Source organism: Triturus cristatus, chromosome 5_1, assembly GCF_964204655.1.
Source record: "Triturus cristatus chromosome 5_1, aTriCri1.1, whole genome shotgun sequence".
Lineage (NCBI taxonomy): Eukaryota > Metazoa > Chordata > Amphibia > Caudata > Salamandridae > Triturus > Triturus cristatus.
The window spans coordinates 908691867-908712412 of NC_140587.1; the positions used below are offsets into that span (position 1 = coordinate 908691867).

Below are 20546 nucleotides of genomic sequence, written 5' to 3' on the forward strand. Positions count from 1 at the left end.
TATGTTTATCTTTGCCCTCTTAAATCACCATAAGGGTTGTTTGGACTGGTGCAAGGTGCCCACTTTAATTAGTGGACAGCATATACCCGGCCAACTTCTCTCAGATGCTTATTAATGGATCTCTCTAAAGCAAATATCTGAACTGTGATTAGAGGTTGCAAATACCCTTTCTAATCCCTTGTGATGAAGTGATGAAATAACGAGTCTTGCTTTATTATAGTATTCTTTCTCAGTATTGCTTTTTTTGCCTCAATGTAATAGTCTAAAAAAGAAACATAGAATAATTGTTTCATTCACGTTTTTGGTTTTCTTTTTAAGAATTCAAAATTCATAGAAGAAGACAAGCATTTGAGAATGAGTAAATGAAGACTGAGGAGAGAAAGGCACTCTGTGTCCTTTATATAATTAGATTAAAATTAGCAGGGGTTAATTTCCTTTCTTAAAATTCTAGCGGCCGTTTCAGAAGAAATGTATCTTGCGAACCTGCTGCTGTTTTCTTTCCCATTTCCCCATGATTTTGACTGTATACCCCCACTAGCTCTGAGCTAGAATCTGAATGGGTGAGGTGTGAATTATTTTTGCACCCAAGCATCCCTGCAGAATTATCAGGTTAGTGACAAAAATTCTCTGTACCAAGACACTTCAAAAGCAAATGCCCTTGTTATTGTTCAATTGCTCTAACAACCTAACCACAACAGGGCTCTCCTGATATCCACCCAAAAGTATTGGTCAGTCATACACTCTCAAACTTACACCCAGAGCTGTCATTTACCGATATAATCAGGAATTGGATTCCTACTTGTTAGTTATATTTAGAAATGTTCTTGCTCAGGATTAAGTAAATAAATAAATCTGTACATATTGCACAATGGGACTAATGGCAGTATATATTAAACAATATCAAAATTATTTTTTCAAATTCACAATAGACCGAAATGATCAAACATTAAGGAGGTCAGAGTACATATCAATATAACACCACTGCATAAAAAACACATTATGCACAAAAACAGAAAAGGAACAAACAACTGTTAGAAAAAAACAATATCTCCTAACCTAAAGAAAAGTTGTCAAGTAATCACACAAACAGTTGTTCAGTCAGTCTACTTCAGTTGACGTTTTGGTCCCGGAATTTAGTTAATCCAAGACCATCACCAGGACAGCTGCCCTAACTCAATTCGTTTTAGTCTTGTTGTGCTAAAACTTAACAAATACAGATCATACTGAGGTTACACCATAATAAACGAAACAATTTCTAACATATATCTTTTACTTGAATTGCGCATAATTTACCATCTTTTAATTACAACAAATCTATATTTTTCCATCCCTAAATGGTAGCTATTGAATGTATAAGCCATTATTTCAATTAGTTTCAAAACATTTTTATTTGTACACAGGGTAATCTACTTAAAGAATATATCATCATTGAAACACAACCAAACAATGTGGATCGCATGTATCAATGGTTATCTTGATTAATTATTAGGACTCATTACCTATGTAAACACATTTATTAGCTGCTCCAAGTATTAATTGCAAGCATCAATTTAATTCTTTCCAACAACAACACAAATGTGTAATTGATAAGGTTATATTCAAAAATAATATTCCATCATTCTATAAATAAACTTTAATAGACATCTGAAAAAGGGACTTATAATTTAGAAACAAATCCAAGTTTTAATCAAAGGCGATGACGCAAAAAGGTACTCACCATTAGTTACTCATCCCACTTGACGAGGTTATAACTAACTGGTAAGACCTCAAATGTATAATCTTCAGCCAATATTTCTAAAGTAAAGAAATTCAATTTAAATTCACCAACCACTACATGCAATGTAACTAGATTAATTGTTCTTATTCAGAAAGACTCACCAACTACCAACATGGTATCATTACTCTTCAAAAATAACCAAAGCACACCAAAATATAATTAATGTGTTCCTCAGTCGAATCAACTCTATCTAGAAAATTGTTCAATCCAATCTCATACGTGCTATCTGTGCTCACAGTTCACCAAGAATAATCCGCATGTGAAGATAGTATTCCGTTATCACTTTCTTTATTAATCCATACAAAAACAGCAGCCGACGCATGTTTCGCCCTCCTGGGCTTCCTCAAGGCTTACTCAAGTACTCAGGGTACACAACAGAGGGACGCTTTCAGGATCGCCTGAAACAATAGAGTGGACTTAACATGGTCCCCTATCCTATGGACTGACCGGGGGTTACAGAACCTTAATATATGAGCGTGATGTCTCTACCCAAATAGACTACGCTAAGGCTACGATTATCTAGATACAAGGGAAAGAACTTAGAAGCAAGCATACTTTTTTTAAACGATTGACTTTGAGCACATATTTAGTTGTGAGAAGCCTTGAGGAAGCCAAGGAGGGTGAAACGCGCGACGGCTGCCTTTTTTGTATGGATTAATAAAGAAAGTGATAACGGAATACTATCTTCAGATGCGGATTATTCTTGGTGAACTGTGTACACAAATAGCACATATGAGATTGGATTGAACAATTTTCTAGATAGTGTTGATTTGACTAAGAAACACATTAATTATATTTTGGTGTGCTTTGGTGCGTTTTGAAGAGTTAATTGTATTTAGTCTACGGCTGTAGGTCTAAATAGTGCAATACTCAAGGTGGGTGAGTATTTTGCACCATGTGAGCACCCTATACATAATGGAATGAAATTGATGGGATACAGCTTCTACTACGATTGTACTTATGTTGATGTGCAGGTATAAATACCATATCAACCAACTGTATACAATATATCATTACTCATTGAAACATACCTTCTGGAAAGCAAATAATGGAAATAAAATAAAATCCAGGCCAAAGTAAGTTTATGTTTATGATCACTGGAAGATAGATTACTGTTATTTTAAATTCTGTTACAAGTAGAAAAAGTTATGTACAGTTACTGTGTAATCCACTTTTAAGAATCACTGTAAATATGAGTGTTATGTTATTCATCTCTATCTTTGTTGAAAGTGTCTACATCCAAAATTACTCTGGTACTTGCATATAGAGCACAGATTTGGCCACCTTGGCTGTCAAAGCTATCGACAAACCATGGGGCTCGTCTTTGAACAGTTATGCACAATAAGAAAATCAACATCTCTCTAGTTTGTGTTTGGGATGGTGTAAAGTTGAGTACTAGCCTCAACCTGGTTCTTTCAGTTGTATCTGTATCACCCCTTTTTGTTGGCCAGTTTGGTATTGATAAAGGTAAAAAAAAAGCTAAGGTTGGCACACGGTCATGACTAGCCCTAAACCAAGATGGCCACATACTAGCGAAGCTCTGGGATCCGCCGCCGTCTCCCTGGAGATATCGGGGCTTCAGGACCACCAGAACAGACCCCCTTTCTCCACAGACTGGTTCTTGGGGAATGTGTGGCAGAGGTGTATTTCCTGGTGGGGCTTCCTCGGGTGGAGCAGAGGGACGAGACCAGACCTAGTGACGGAGTAGAGCCTAAGATGGTGGCCAGCAGCAAACCGCGGCGGTGAGCGACCCAGCCACCTCAGGTCTAGATAAAAGACCCTGCAGCATGGTGCCTCCTCCTTGGGGGCTCAGAACAGGAATCTTTGCTGGAGACCTGGTACATGGCCAGGTGAGACTCTTAGGAGGCTGTGGAAGCAGCTAGTCATGCTTGTGTCCCCCCCCCCACCTCCCCCACCCCCGGGTTATGCCTCAGACTTGGCGCCACCTTGCTCCAATGGAGGTTTGTGAAGGAGGATTAGGCAGGGTGGGCAGCTGTACTGGGGTACTTGGTCTCAGTGAAGCCGGTGGCAGTGCGGCTTGCAGAGCCTCTCCTTCTTTGTGGCGCTAACTATACCTTTCTGAATTTCGTGATTGTGAGTAGGGGGTCCCTCTGGGCACCATAGGCCACATCAAGGGAGTCAAAGATGCGGCAATAGGTGCATGACATGAACTTGCTGAAGCCTCGCAGGGGGAAGGGTTGCCAGCTTTTGTGGATAAACTGGACTTAATACTGAATGCACTAACTGGTATCCCCAAAGTACTAGAAAGCAAAATGGAAAAAAACTCAATTGATTTGGGAATCCTCCAGGATGACCACCAACAACCGGCTGACAAAATGAAGTAGAACTCCAAGGCCAATGAGGGCACGGAGCCCACGGTCTGAGGTCTGCAAGACATAGTGGTGGCCTCACTCGGTGCATAGATATGCTGGATAAGTGAGCTGAGGATGCGGGGGTGGGACGCAGCCGGTGCAATAACAGAATTGTGGGACTACGCGAGAATGCGGAAGGGCCTAATATGGTAGCCTTCCTCGAGGCCTGGCTGTTCACGGTGCTTGCTCCCAAGGGCCTATTGCAGTTCTTCACCTTGGAGCGGGTCCTCATGGTTCCCATGAAGCCACTGCAGCCTGAGGCACCCCCTCCCCCAACTGATTGTTGCCCGTTTGCTGTATTTACAGGATAGGGACTTAATTCTGCAAAAAGCCAAAGAGGCCTGATTACTCTGAGGTCACTGTCTTTCTGGTTTACACGATGAGGGTTCAGCAACAGAGGGCATCTTTCCTAGATGTCAAGAGGGAATTGAGAGAGACTGATATCCGCTTCATACCCATGTTCCCAGTGTGCCTCAGAATCATAGCTGGCCACCGCACATTGTTCTTCAGTGTTCCACCCTTGGTCTAGGATTGGCTGGAGACCTACAAGAGGGTCGCTTCTCGGGACCTGGAACCTGGACCCCCGAGGCCGAAACGGTCGAGCCCAGGGTGCCTGGGAGTGAACTCATGGCATGTACCCGATGGAAAGCCAAGCGGCACAAGACAGAGCTGCAGCAGTGGGTGCGGTATTTTCCGTGAGGGCATCCCCAGTGTGACCCCCTGAGGACCAACACTCCCCCTCTTCTGCCAGCGTATACTCTCAATCTTTACCTGAGGAACTCACCTCCGGACCTTTGATCATGCCCAGACTGGTGTACGACCTCTGACTCTGCCCTTGCTTTGATATTCTGCTTTTGGAGAGGCATGCCTTCGGGAGGTCTTTTCTTGAGAGACTGATGCCTTAGTGGATCTGCTGGGGCGGATATCCCCTGAGGTCTGGGCGAGCATGCCCTGATGAACTGGGATCCTTCCTCATTCTCTTCTGGCGGAGTCGGTGTGAAGTGATCTTCACGACGGATACAGCTACAGCCACACCTTCATGAGAAAAACCTCATATGAAAGTGTAGTATCGATGGTTTGGTTCATTCAACATGTTTTGGTTCGTTGTTTTGGACAGGGCATGGTTGTTTTCCTGACCTGGGGAGTGGGAGTTGGGAGTATTGTGTTGTTTCTATCCAGTATTTTTGGGATCAACTGTGTGGTTTATGGGATGACTGGGGGTAGGGGGTAGTGAAGGCGGAGGGTAGGAGTGGTAGACTGGCCGCACAGGGGCAATGCTGATTTGGAGGGGTTGATGCAATATTCATTCCTGACCTGGAATGTACCGGGTGTGGGCTTCATGAACAAGATCCTGACATATCGCAAGTGCAGAAATGTTGATGTTGCCTTGCTCCAGGAAAGCCATCTTGATGAGGGTGGAGGTGTCCAGACCCCAGAGGCGATGGAGAGGCCAGGTTTATTCGGCTGCCTCCTTGGTCTTTTCCAGAGAGACACTGATATGGGTTTGATCGGGGGTCCCCTGGAAGAGGAAAAAAGGTATATTGATGAGGGAGGCAGGTAAGCTATTGTGGTGGGGAGGCTCAATGAAATTTGGAGTGCTCATAGGTAGTATTTTAGCCCCAATGTGGGGCAAATGCTGTTCCTGACTGACCTATCCCTGGTTCTCACTGACAGACCTAATCTTCTGATTCTCCTTGGGGGCAACTACAACTGTATAGCAGATGTCACCCTGGACAGATATGCTCCCCCTCTGCTGAATCACACGTAGTGACACTAGTGCAGAGTTTCTGAGATTGGATGAGTCACTGGATTTTAAGAGAGACATTTGGCATGACCAGAACTCGGGTCGAAGCGAGTACTCTTTTTACTCACCGGTACATTGTCGCGCGGGCAGTCCGGGCGGAGCACCTGAGAAGCCCCCTGTCTGATCACAACCCACTGCAAGTTCCAGTTTTGTGGGGTGGAGGTAGAGCTCCTGTCCCTACCTAGATACTTTTTGGGGGGGTAATTTACTTTTATTTTATTCAATCGAACAATCCGCACAAGAGAATGCTTACGTGGCATATGGATGAAATTAGTTCTCAAGTCGTTACATATATGATCGTTCTCAGCAAGGCCACCTCCCCCTCCCTTCCCTGGAACAATGTAAAACAGGGTAAACCAGAGGTAACTGTCGAAATGAGAATGTGGTTGTGTCTTGAACCAGGGAGCAGTCTCTAAGAAGTGGAAGGAGTAATTTGTTAAAATGTTATGAGCTCGGGCCCCTACGTCCTAAGTCTCCTGTGCAGTGTGTCTTATGGACTGTTGCGTGTCATCTCCCACATCCAACCCAAAGTGTTTTCGACAGGGGTCCCAGATCCTGTGAAATTTTTGGGGGCACCCTCTGCTACGATACGTGACCTGTTCAGCCGTCATGTACATGTCCATTCCTAACGTCCATTCCTGGATGGTCGGTTTATCGGCCACCCCTATCTCTTGGCAATATCTCTTTTAGCCACCACCAACCCCAAAAAGGGAAAAAACAGCTGCGTTCTAGTTATGTCCACCTCGCTAGTAAACCCAGTATCACGAATTTGGGATCCATTGGCAGCATTACCCCTAAAACCATTCCCAAGAGTCCAGTCACCTGCGTCCAATACAGTAGGAGTGAGGGACACACCCAGATCGTATGGTAGAAGTCGCTGTTAGCGGCGGTGCACATCAGGCAGTGTGGCGAATCTGCCCTTCCCATCCTGTGCAGTCTGTCCCTATCATAGTACGTGCAGTGCAGTATTTTTAGCTGAATGAGTCGAAGTCTTGTCTTTATGGCCACCTCCCTGGGTTGCATTAATGCCGCCTCCCAATCATTGTCCTCCATGGACCCCACATCCTTTTGCCACCATGCTCAGAAGCCTAGTAAGCCATCAAGGATATTATTGTTAATGGTTTTATATGTGAGGGAAACCGCTTTACCGATCAACTCTTCCTGCAGGAGCCTTCCTTCCAGGGGTGCGTATTCTGTGAGTTGCTCACTGGGATGTTTTCCGCCTGCCACGCATGTCGCAATTGTGCGTACTTAAGGAATTGGGAGTGTTCCATGTTGTATTCTTGCCTAAGTTTCGCCCAGGTTTTAAGCTCCCCTTTTTCAATAATATCCCCTATCGTGGAGATCCTGAGAAAGTCCCAAGTTTCGAACCCTGTGAGCTTTTGTAGTTCTCTAAACCAAGCCCCTTCCCAGAGCAGTGTGGCTCGTGTGATCCGTTTCGTCCAGCCCAAGGTCTTACTAGACACAGGGTCACTTGAGTCACGGCAAGTAGGTGCGAGCTGCCCTTCCCACCATAAAGGAAATGTAGGTGTGTATGGGGTTGCATAGCTTCTCTCTCGAGACGGTATGTGGGGTGGTCTCTGTGTTTGTGTGTCCATTCGTTTATGGAGATCAGATGGGATGCCCATTAGTAAGCCTCTATATCAGGAAGTGCGATCCCTCCGTTGTAGGGGTTTCGTTGTAGTGTCTGAAGTGCGATTCTGGGGTGCCCTTCCTGCCATATCAGTGATCTAATTATGCTATTGATTTCTCTAAAGATGGCCCTGGGTAGGGGATGATACGAGTTCTGGAGGGCATACAAGAGTTGAGGCAGGGTGATCATTTTAAAGAGAGCCGCTCGGCCAAGCAGGGTGAGAGGGAGTTCTTTCCATCTGTCTACGTCGGCTCGAAAATTGCTTAGGATTATGCCCAAATTCTCCCGTCTACACACCTCTGCGTGGGGCTTAACGGAAATATCCAGATATTTAAATCCCCGCGGCGCTACTCGCAGCTCCCCAGGTAGAGGGCAATCAAGTTGTGTGTTAGTCGGACAGTACAGTGTGGATTTATTCCAGTTAATTTTGTATCCCGAGTGTGGTCCTTAGTACGTGATCAAATCGAAAAGGGTCGGTATGGTCGTTTCCGCGTGCGTGATGTACATCAGAATGTCAACAACATAGAGAGAGATTTTCTCCTCCTCTGTGTCCGTGGATGTGATGTGGAAGCCCCGAATCGAGGGGTGTATCCAAATAGCACATGCCAGCGACTCTAGAGTAAGCGCAAAGAGGAGAGGTGACAGGGGGCAGGCCAGTCTCGTCTCTCTCTCGATAGGGAAGGGTGTCGAGCACCGACCATTGACGCGCACTGTGGCCATAGGTTGTTTATATAGGAGTGCCACCCAGCTGTGGAATTTCGGCCCAAGACCAAATTTAGCCAGGGTAGGGTCGAGGAAATGCCAGTTGACAGCGTCAAACACTTTTTCTGCGTCTAATGATAGAAACACCTGTGGGCTTGTCCGGGTTCACACCTCCATAAGCCAGTTATGTGTGCGTCTAAGGTTCAGGCGGGTAGATCTGCCTGGCATAAATCCTGACTGGTCTTCGTGGATCAGACCCTTGATCACACCCAGGAGGCGAGTCGCTAGAATGGTAGCCAAGATCTTAACTTCCGAGTTCAGCAAAGAAATGTGTCTATATGACCCACATTGATCACAAGGCTTGCCCTCCTTGTGTATGACCACAATAGTAGCCATCCGTATGTCTTGGCGGGAGAATCTCTTCCTTGTGGGCATCCGTAAAAAGCCTGAGGAGGTGGGGGCATAGAATATTCGAATATGGTCTATAGAATTCTGTGGGCAGCACGTTGATGCCTGGGGTTTTTCTGAGGCGCAGCTTTGCTACTGCCTCCTGGACCTCTGTCAGCGACAGATCCTCTTCCAGGGCCTGGGTTTCCTCCTCGTTTAACACGGGTGAGGGAATTGCCCTCACGTACTCCTGCATCTCGGCCTGTGATGTGAGTGATCGCGCCTGGTAAAGGTCCCTATAGTATTCACAAAGGCCGTGACCACCCCTAGGTCCGTAGACTGTTTGGTTTCCTGAAGGTCTATCACTTCTTTCACCCATCTATTTTGAACCTCTCGCCTGCTAAGCCATGCTATGAGCTTTCCAGCCTTATCACCCACCTCGTAAAGGCGTTGCAGGGTCACCGGGTGCAGTTTCCTGGCGTAAACAGATGCCAGTTCCTTGTACTCCAGTCGTAGGAATGCGAGTTTACGGAGACTTCAGGGTCTCTGCTTTGGGCGACCTGTCTATCTAAGTTGTTTATTTTTTGTTCCAGTTCTGTCAGACACTTGTCCTTCTCTTTTTTTCCCTATGCTATGCGATTCTGGGCCTTATCCCGTAGTACCAACTTGTGAGCCTCCTAGACCGTCACACCAGAGGGGACGGAATCCTTATTTTCTGAGAAATAGACTTCTGTGTCTGTCCTAATCCCCCTTGCGAATTTGGCGTTCTGCAGGTCCCATGGGCACAGTCTCCAATTACGGGCACCGTCTCGCTCCCTCAAGCCCATCTCCACCAAGAGTGGGGAGTGGTCCGAGAGGCCTCTGGCTGTGCAAACAGCGTGCCCGGCGTCCCCTACTTCCTCCCTGGGAACAAATATGTAGTCTAGTCTGGAATGTGTATCATGGGCCCCTGAATAAAAGGAGAACTGTCGGATAAGGGAATGTTTATCCCTCCAGATATCCGTCAGTCCCATCATTGTGGAGAGACGCCGTGGGGGTGTGGTCGATGTGGGTCTGCCCCTTCGTCCAGAGCGATCCAAGGCTGGATCCATTACATCATTGAAGTCGCCTCCTACCACATGTAGAGCGGAAGGTGCTTCAATTAGTATGTCAATCACTTTCGTCTTGATGGGCACCTGCAGCCTGGGGGGTGCGTAAACGCAGATCAGGAGAACCTCAGTCCTTCCCCATAGTCCCAGAGCTCCCACATATCTACACAAGGGGTCGTGCCAAAGGCATGTGGTTTGAAAGGGAATGTTTTTCCTAATCCGGATCGCCACCCCCCATGCCCTGGAGGTGAACCCCGAATGTGCCAGGACTCTGTAAGCCCCACGAGCAATAAAACCGCACTGTGTGCCCTTGAGGTGCGCCTCCTGTAACATGACCACATCTGGATGGAGGCGCTTAATGTGTTGTGACACTGGTCCATGTTTCATCTTGTCCCCCAGCCTATTAACGTTCCAAGTTATAACCGTCAGCGTGGGAAGTCTGGTCATGTTACCTCTGGCGACATTACGTCAATAGTGTTACTGTCGAGGGGGTGGTGGGATGCCCCCATGCCTCTTCTTTTGCAGGATAGTCGTGTGTAAGCGATTTTTGTGCTTGGCAAACAAAACAAAAAAAACATATGAAACTAAACTGTGCAAAACCTCTCCCAACCCCCAGCCCATCTCCCTCCATCCCCCCTCAACCTTATGCCCCCCCCATCATCTCTGGAAGCAGCCCTTGGTCGGTGTGGATAGGTCGGTCTGTCGATTCCCCCCCCCCCCCCCCCCCACCCCCACCCAATCACAAACGCCAAATTCCCAACTCTTACAGTTCCGCTGCTCAGATGTCCTGGCTGTCAGCCGTTTGGGGCCCAGCACTCTCCAAAGAAGGGACAAGAACAGAAAGAATCCCTACCTAGAGAGTTGTACCTGGCTTCCTATATGAGCCCACCTTTCGGAACCCCCTTCAGGAATAGATAGTGGATTACTTTGATGCGAAGGTGCATACAGCTTTGCACACCAATGTCCAGAGGGATGCCTTTAAGGTTGTCATATGGCAGCACTGCCTGGGTTAATCTGTGGGAGTCGCCCGCTCTTTGCAGGCGTAGTTGTCAGCAATAGATTCCTCCATCTGGCACCTGGAGAATGAGGCCCCGTGCACCTGGAGGGCCCTCAAGATAAACGCGAAACATATTTAAGGGTATCTGAAAAGCTCAATTCCATTCATAGACGGGATCACCTTGCCTCTTTGCATGCAGAGGGTGGGCGAGCTGGGAGGCTGCTGGCATGTTGATCTGCTTTGAAGACAGGGGTAAGCCTATTGCACAAATAGCAGGACCCACAGGGGGGGCTGCTTTTCTCTCCGGCACTAATTTATGAAGTGTTTGCAGCATATTACCAAGCATTGTATGAGGCTGGTGCTCCACCACCAAGGGAGGATTTGGATCTCTTCCTGGGTGGGGTAAATCTGATGCGACTCTCAGTCGACTCTACGGAGGAGCTGGGAGTCCCATTCTCTGAACCTGAAATCAGAAAACCCATAAAGAGTATGGCTTGTGGCAAAATGCCTGGGGCGGAAGGCTTCCCGGCTGAATTTTATCTGACTTTTGCCTCACAGCTGGTCCCGAAGCTGGCAGCAATGTGCGCAAGCACTTTGGAGCGGGGTTCCCTTTGTGACACAACCAGGGAGGCCTTGATAGTATCCTACCCCAAACCCTAAAGCAACCCCATGGTCGTGTTGCCATGTCGCCCCTCATCCATGTTAAACATGGACTATAAAATCCTCAGTAAAGTTCTGACAGTCAGTTGCAGCCTCACCTACATGGACTGATAATTGAGGACCAGAATGGGTTTATTCCCAGGTGTAAAACCTCCCAGAATCTCAGGCAGTTGTTCTATATTCTGGAGGCCACAGATGGAGTGTGATTTCCTGAAGCACTAGTTCTGTGTATAGACATACTCAAAACATTTGATACCCTTGACTGGGACTACCTGCGGGCGGTCATGGCCAGTATGTCCTTGGGCTAAGGTTTGGATAAATGGGTCTCCCTTCTATTCATGGGTGCTCGAGTGTGGGTGCATACGGGAGGGTATATTTCTGAGCCCTTTGAGATTGGAAAGGGTACACAACAAGGTTGCTCCCTATCCCCTCTGTTGTTTACACTGGCAATTGAACCTTTTGCCTTTTTGATGCGGCGGGAGGGGCGGGGAATTCCGTTGAGGGGTGAGAAGCATGGTATCTCCCTGTACGCAGACAACTTGCTTATTTACTTGCGGAATGCAAGTTCTGGAGTCCCGTGGAGTGCTGCCATACTAGGAAACCTTGGCCAGCTCTCCATCCTTCGAGTGAATTGGAGGAAGTTGTGAGACTTTTCGGTCTTACTAGGGCTTAAGTGGCCACTGGCGATGTTGGCATGGCAAGGTTCGGTCTCTGGGGGGAACCCAAGGTTTTCAAATACTTTGGGGTCAAGGTGTATCATACAGATGCTGCTATCAGGGAGGGCAATCTGGGTTACGTGATGCACATACTGTGCAGCAGTGTCGTTTTTTGGCAGATATTGCAGTTACCCATCACGGCTCATATAGCGCTGACTAAAATGATGATGTTACTACAGGTCCTTTCTTTTTTTGTGAATCTCCCGATCTGGAAACCGCGGGCTTGGTTTCAATCCCTGGATGCCCTGATTAGGGAACTGATCTGGGTCGGACGGTGCCCCAGAGTGTGTCTGCATATGCTCCAGAGACCCTTGGTGACTGTGGGTGCCAAATTAGGAATAATATTACCATGCTGCCCAGCTGTAATGCCTCGCTCAGTGGATAGCGGGCTTTGTCTGGCAGAGTTGGAGAAATTCGGAACCCCTACTAGGAAGAGAGCATTGTTGGCACTAATATTGGAGGATCAGCTTCTCCCAGCTTGTATGCTGTGACTCCCTGCATCGCTCTCAAATGTTGGAGGGGAAGTGTGACGCTGAGTGTGGCCGGCGGTCTTCAACGCGCCAGCAATGCCACTGGTAGGTCTAGTGACCAAAAGAGGCGGCTATTTCATGGCGAGGCGGATGCTGCCTTGGACAGAGTCCGGGATGGAGGCTCTTGGGGACTGCTACACAAAGGGCTTCTTCTGGTCATTGGAGATGCTAGTGACCGAGGACGACCTACCAATTCTGGACATGTGGTGCGATCACCTAAGCCACATGCTTGGGGCCCTCGTGCCTGTGTCCTCTAGGCATGAGCTCCTGCAGACTGTCTTAACATTTGAAGAGGGCAAGCACCTGGTTTCTTGTTTTACAAGTCCGCATTGAGCATGCAAACTGATAAATTACCGGTACTGAAGGCTAAATTGGAAACTCATATCAGTTAGTCTTTCTGCGGTAAGGAATGGCCCCGGATCTTTGAACGTACTTACTCTTATACTTGCAGCACCAGATTGAATTGCACTCAATTCAGTTACTTGTACTGCACCTATCTCACTCCACACAGGCTTAATATCATGCTTCAATCTGCAAGCTTGAGATGCCCTAGAAGTACATAGGTTGACGCAGATTTTATTTTTCTACACATGGTCTGGGGCTGCCTGATTACAGCGTTCTTTTGGCTACAGGTCATGAAAGATCTAGAACACACATTAAACCGCAGTCAGCTGCACACTGCTGAAATCCGCTTCCTGGGGTTGTATAAGGGACACACAGAAAAGAAAGTGGATGACCGATTCTTGGAATTGGGGATAGCACGCAGGGACATTGCAAGTCACTGGAAGTCCCCCCCACGAAAGAAAAACGCTTCGTGTCCAGTATTACAGAGGGAAATGCAGATGGCCTTGGCAGATCTGTGTGGGGGAGGTGGTCACTAGTTTCTTGGAGCTGGACCAATAACTTGAACCCCACATACTACTCTATGATAGATGCAGTGACACCTCCAACAAAGGGATTGATTTAAGGAGTATGCAGGAGGGAGCGACTGGGCCCTTTGGCCGCTGGAGAACCGTTCGGGTGGCATGAAAACTGGTGCGGCCTCAGCCGAACAGGTGCCGATCACGCACAGATTACTTAGGGCCCGATTACAAGTTTGGCGGATGGAATACTCGGTCACAAACATGACAGATATCCCGTCCGCCGTATTACAAGTTACATAGGATATAATGAAATTGTAATACGTCGGCCAGGATATCTGTCACTTTTGTGATGCAGTAATCCTGTCTGCCAAACTCATAATCATTCCCTTAGTCTTGAGAATATTTTGAGCTAGAGATACAGTGGAGATTAATGATGGGGCAATATACTGTCCTGGGTAATGTTTGATATACAGTTGTAATGGTTTGTTGTTAATGTTTATGTAATTGTGACAATCTCAGCCTGTTTAGTAAGGGAGTGAGCTGTTACAGGCTTGCATGTTCATTCATAACATAAACATGTTCATACCCCTTGTGCTGTATGATTTGAATTGACGTAGTAGACCTCAAGCACTAAGTAACCAAAAAATTGGGAGCTGTTTTTCTGTGATCAAAATTAATCATATTTGCATCTTGATTATTTTAGGAGGATGTATATAATTGTTTTTAGAAGGGATGTTTCAGAGTCACTGAATGAATTAACTGTCAAAAAATAATGAGCCTGTATCTTTGCTGTTACGTGTGGCCTAGTGGACAAAGCTGCCGACTTTGGAAGTGGGGAACCAGGTTTGAATCTCGGTTTCTGCTCAATATCCATATCGATGATGGATTCAACCCAGATCTGTGACTTGGAGTGAGTGTCTGAAAAGTTTCAGCGCTCCGTCCATCATCTCCTTGTGTTTGCTTTGTTCGCCCTGAAGTTGGCTGGGTATGCCCAGTCGTGGGTCCCTTGCTCACATTGCCACTGGATTCAAGTTAGCTTGTCTTATGAGAATTGTTACATTGAAACTTGTCCCAGGATGCTTGTTTCCAGTCCAGGGAAGCCCTGGCTTGGCAGTTCCGGCTGGACTGTTCCCATGAGGCACAGGGTCAAGACTGATTTGCATATAGCTGGGTCTGAACTGGGGTGGAGAATTGAGCAAAAGAACGATGATAGATTCAACCCAAATCTGTGACTGGAGGCGAGTGTCTGAAAAGTTTTAGCGCTCCGTCCATCGTCTCCTTGTGTTTGCCTCAAATCACTTCATCTCCCTGTGCCTACAAAAATGAATGCGTCCTTGTGTAATGTAAATGGTGTTCAAGCGCTCTAATACCTTCGGGTCAAGTGCGCATCATATATAAAATTTTATATTGCAAAAAAAAGGGAACGATTTTACGCTGTGTATGGCCAAGAATGCGTTTGAATTATTACCTAAAAAAACTAAGTGGTGTTCAGTCGAATTACTTATCTTCCTGCTTCGCAATTAACATCTGATTGCAAATTGTACTTATGTTTCTTACAGGCTTTTCTAATTTACCAACGTATTATTTAATTCAGGCTTCAGTCCAAAGACCCTGATCAAGGCGCATTAGGCGTGGTATGTTGCCACATTTGAATCTCTGGGAGCTTAGTCAGTTATCACCGGGGGCAGATGTGAAATGTCAAATTTGTTAACCAAGAAGATGAGAATCCTACTCATGTAATTTTTCGGTCATCAACATTACTTGCATCTTGATTGTTTTAGGAGTATGTATGGAAGTGTTTTTAGAAAGGATGTTTCTTAGTCACTCAATGTCCTGTCTAAAAATAATGAACCTATATCTTTGCTAAACCTTTTACACTTCTTTAAACACCTTATGCTCGACTCTGAAGTTACTGCAGTTTATGTGACTATTTTTGTATAAAAAACAAATTAAATAACTGAACTGTATTTTCTTCCAAACAGTTCCTTATCTGCTTTACTCACATTTGAAAGTCAGTGGATGATCATTTCAACATTTCAAAGCCTAAAATTAGATATGTTTTTGAGACTTCCCATTTGTGTATTTTTCCATTACATCATTTTAAGGCAGCCCATTAACAGCTGGGACAGTATGCTCATATTGAATGCTTCAATCTGTTGAACGGTACGGCGTCATAGGTAGTACTATTTTCAATCGGTTTGGCGTGTTTCCTAACGCCCTGCTGGCAGCAGTATGACAAGAAACACATGCAGTTGCAGCTTTGCTTTTTTAATGTATACTAGCTCTGTTGTTTGCATGATCAGACTAGAAATAATTCAGGAAAGCAACAGCTGGTCTTTCTAGTTTGTGAAAAACTAGAAAGACAATGAAATGTCAGTCCTTTTACGTCTGGTGTTAGCCAAGAGCTTTTGATTTTGCTAAAATTGTACGCAAAATATAGTTGCATGTTGGGGCTTTCAGGCAGTCCTCTTCATCAATTGTTCTATTGTTGCATCGTTCACATTTTTCTTTCTCCCAATATATCATAAAGCATGGGGTAATGGGCCATCCCACTTCAGCTTTGGCTAACTTCACTGTGAGTCACAGCATTCGTTCCTTTAGCATGGGACACATCCACACACAAAGTAGTTCCCTTACATGCCAGGGATTACTATAGCAGTGTGAACTCTTTGAGACCAAAAATATTTTTGCTTCTAGCCAATGTTTTTGTTGTTGTATTTTTTGTTTTTTTATAGCTGAAGGCCTGGCAGCGTTGACAAAACAAAAGAAGCATTGACAAAGCCACAAGGCTGGTGATCAGTGCCAAACAAGCACAAGTCAAAGTCTTATAAACAGAGAGAGAAAATACATGCCCCACCCTTGGGCAAGGCAAGAGACTATCATAAGTATTCCACCCCTTCCTTGGCCTATAATGCCTCCTCCCTGTTGGCCAAGTTTAACGTCAAGAATACCTCTACCCGATTTTCTATTTTAACTCCAGCTATTCATGAACAGTAGGGAGGTTAATAAAAAAAGGATATTACACCCCTGTTGTCCTTATGCAAGATGGGGAGGTTGGCGTATGATCTCAGCACAGGTGCAAGGTGGGGAGATCATTTTTAAAAAGCTACTTGCCTTTGGGCATTTCAGGCAAAATAAATAACATCGTTGAGCAAGGTGGGGCAAGACAGTCACACATTAACCCCACCTTTGGGCAAAGTAGGGATTAATCAGAAAAGGAAACCCCCACCATCCCCCTGCCCTCTTTGTCTTATGTATGGAAACTGTTATTTGTATAACAGTTTTGTTCAACATACAATGGGTGCCAAATACATCTTAATCAAGTCTTAGTTTTCAGCCCCATAATAAGACTCTTCTAAGCCTCCAGCTTAAAGCTGTATTGTTAATCAGTATTTTCTGTTTCTTAAACAATGTAGCTAGCATAAAGGGACATTTTAAAACTACATAAAGTGGAAGTAAGAAAGAGTCAGTTGGAGACGTGCAGTGAGCATTATGTTTACCTCCCTTTAAGCCGTACTTCTGAAAGAAAATTAATATTTGAATGCGACATATATCAGTTGATTTTTCTCTGGGAGTGTCAGGGTGCTAGAGGGAATCTATTAAAGTTGCTACATATTTCATAATTCTAAGTGCCATTGTAGTGTGATGTGAATGGGACAATTTTGTTTACTTCCTGTAACTAGTCTTGCCACTGTTATGTGGGTCCTTTGGCCCTTCTCAAAACAATCGGATCACGACTCCATTTGGCTATTTGTTGGGAACTTCGGTGTTGCCAGCAAAATTGTGGATTTTCTCTCAAGGTGTCATCACAAAGAAAATCTCTCTAACGTCAGTCCATTCGCCCACCGCTCACTCAAACAACAACAACTGACGTGTTGCTTTATGGCCAGTAGGTTCCCTCCCAGGGCCTGAAATCTCATGGATGGTGTTCAGCTGCAGAAATTAAGCCATAAAGATCACATGGAGCTTAACACTATTTCCAAGCGTTAGTTGTCCCTTGGCCTGTAACTGAGGAAAGTTGTACGAGCCCTGTTAGCAACCCAGAAGCTATGTTTTATTTGAACACACTAGCCGGACAAACGTTCTACTGGCTAGGTCACCTGCCTATCCTTGTATGGCACTAGTGATTAAGAGTTACATCTTTATTATGGCTTTTCATCAGTGGGAAAAAAGCAGCACCTCTGTGGGAAACCTGAGTAGATTGGCCCTATTCTGTGATCAATCTTCAAGCGGAATTTGTCTCAAATCAGTCTGTTTGTGACTGAAAACAGGCACCATTACCAGTTTGTATCTTGTCTAAATCAGGTGATAAGTCCCTAGGGGATGCTCAAACAATCAATCAATCAATCAATCAGGAGTTTGTTAAGTGCGACTACTCACCCGTGAGGGTCTCAAGGCGCTAAGGGTAGGGGGGGGGATGCAGGTTCCATTCCATTAAGGAGGGGGTCCGTCGAAGAGCCAGGTTTTGAGGTTTCTCGTGAAGATGGGGAGTGATGTGGTCTGTTTGAGGTGGAGCGGAAGGTCATTCCCGGCTTTGGCCGCGAGGAAGGAGAGGTAGCGGCCTCCTGATCTGGTCTTCCTGGTGCAGGGGACCACGGCGTAGGAGAGCTGGGCTGATTGTAGGGTCCTTTGCGGTGCGTGGAATTCGAGTCGGCTGTTCAGGTATGCTGGTCCGGTGCCGTGGAGGGCCTTGTGTGTGTGGGTGAGTATCTTGAAGGTGATTCACACCTAGACGGGGAGCCAGTGGAGTGTGCGCAGGTGCTGGGAGATGTGGCAGTGTTTTGGCAGGTTGAGGACCAGTCTTGCGGCGGCGTTCTGGATGTTCTGTAGCTTACGGGTTAGGTTTTTGTTGATTCCGGCGTAGAGTGCGTTGCCGTAGTCAAGTCTGCTGGTGACCAGGGTGTGAGTGAAGGTCTTTCTGTGTTCAAGGGGGATCCATTTGAAGGTCTTATGAAAGGAGGCGGAGGGTGTGGAAGCAGGAAGATGAGACAGAGTTGATCTGGCGGTCCATTTTGAAATCAGAGTCCAGGATGATTCCCAGGTTGCGTGCGTGGTCTGTTGGGGTTGGCGGATTTCCGAGGGCGGGGGGCCACCAGGTGTTGCTACAGGCATCGGGGTTTGGGCCCATGATGAGTACTTCTGTTTTGTTGGTGTTTAGTTGTAGGCAGCTGGTTTTCTTCCATTTGGCGACGACTTCCATGCTTTTCCGAAAGTTGTGCCTGGCGATGTTGGGTTCTTTGGATAGGGAGATTATGAGTTGGGTGTCGTCTGCGTATGACACAATGTTGAGTCTGTAGTTTCTGACGATGGGGGCAAGTGGCGCCATGTAGACGTTGTAAAGCGTCGGGCTGAGGGAGGAGCCCCGGGGGACTCCGCAGGAGGTCGGTGTAGGGTCCGAGAGGAAAGGGGGGAGTCTGACCTGCTGCGTTCTGCCAGAGAGGAAGGAGCGGATCCAGTCGAGGGCCTTGTCCTGGATTCTTGCATTGTGGAGTCTGCGTATTAGGGTGCAGTGAGAGACTGTGTCGAACGCCGCTAAGAGGTCGAGGAGGATGAGGGTTACTGTTCCTCGTTTTTCTAGTAGGGTGCAGATGTCGTCTGTTGCGGCGAGGAGGGCGGTTTCCGTACTGTGTTTTTTTCTGAAGCCGGATTGGGAGGGGTCGAGGATGTTATGCTCTTTGATGAATGTGGCGAGTTGGCTGTTGATGGCCTTCTCGATGACTTTCGCTGGGAACGGGAGCAGGGAGATGGGTCTATAGTTTTTTAGGTCGGTGGGGTTCGCCGAGGGTTTCCTCAGGAGGGGGTTGACCTCAGCGTGTTTCCAGTCGTCGGGGAACAAGGGGGTCGCCAGGGAGCGGTTGATGGTGTGGCGGAGCATGGGTGCCATGGCATCGGTGGCTCTGTTGAAGATGTGGTGGGGGCAGGGGGCAGTGGGGGACCCTGAGTGGATTCACTTCATTGTCTTCAGTGTGTCTTCGGTGATGAGGGCTGTCCAGTTGTCAATCGCCGGTTTTCGGGTGTCGGGGGTGGTTGGTGAGGGTTCAGTGTGTTGGTTGTCTTTGTCGAAGTTGTCGAGATGCTCTTGATTTTGTGGTGGAAAAAGGGGCTGAGTTTGTCGCAGAGGTCTTGTGAGGGAGGTATGTCAGTAGACTCGCTGGTGGGTTGGGCGAACTCCTTGATGATGTTGAAGAGTTCTTTGCTTGTATGCTTGTGGGTGGACATTCTGTCTTCAATCGCTTTTTTCCTTGTTTCTCTGATGAGTTGATGGTGGGCGTTGGAGGCGGCTCTGAAGTTGTTGTGGGCTTCTGTGGATTTGGTGTTCCTTCAGGCCTTTTCGAGGTGGTGGCAAGTGCGTCTGGACTCTCAAAGTTTGGTGGTAAACCATCTGACTTTCTTGGCGCGTGTATTGTTGTATTTCTTGAGGGGGGCTATGGTGTTGGCACTGTCCGAGATCCATCTATGCAGGGTTCGGGCTGCGGTGGTAGGGTCGTCGTTTTCCGCGATGGTTGGGTAGAATTGTTGAGTGAGGAGGTGAGCTGGTCGTCGCTGATTCTGGTCCAGTTTCTTCGTGGGAGCAGGTGCTGGTGTTTGTGGATGGTGGGTGTTCTGAAGGGGAAGTGGGCGCAACAATGTTCGGTCCATGGGAGTTCAGTGGTGTGGCTGAAGGTGATGGAGTTTCCTGTAGTGAAGAGAGGGTCGAGGGTGTGTCTTGCTGAGTGCGTGGGCTCGGTCACGATTTGGCGCAGTTCAGTGTTGTGGAGGTTGTCCAGGAGGGATGTGGTGTTGTGGTCCAGTTAGTTGTCATGGTCTCCTAGCAGGGTGTAGTTGGTGGATGCGATGGCCTGCAGGGAGATGATGTCTGTGATGGAGATGGCGAAGGGTCCGCAGGTTCCAGGGGGTCGGTAGATGAGGGTTCCTCGGAGGCTGGCCAATATCTTGAAGTGAAGGTGTTCCATCAGGTCTGTGGGCTCGTCGGGGAGTGTGCTCAGGCGGAGGGTGGATTTGTGGACGATGGCGATT

General features: G+C 46.9%; 1 protein-coding gene across 2 annotated transcripts in view; it reads left to right on the plus strand.

Annotated features, from left to right (window-relative positions):
- Positions 1 to 20546, plus strand: part of ATP9B (ATPase phospholipid transporting 9B) — a 2296170-nt gene that overhangs the window by 132776 nt on the left and 2142848 nt on the right. The gene's annotated exons all lie outside the window — the stretch shown is intronic.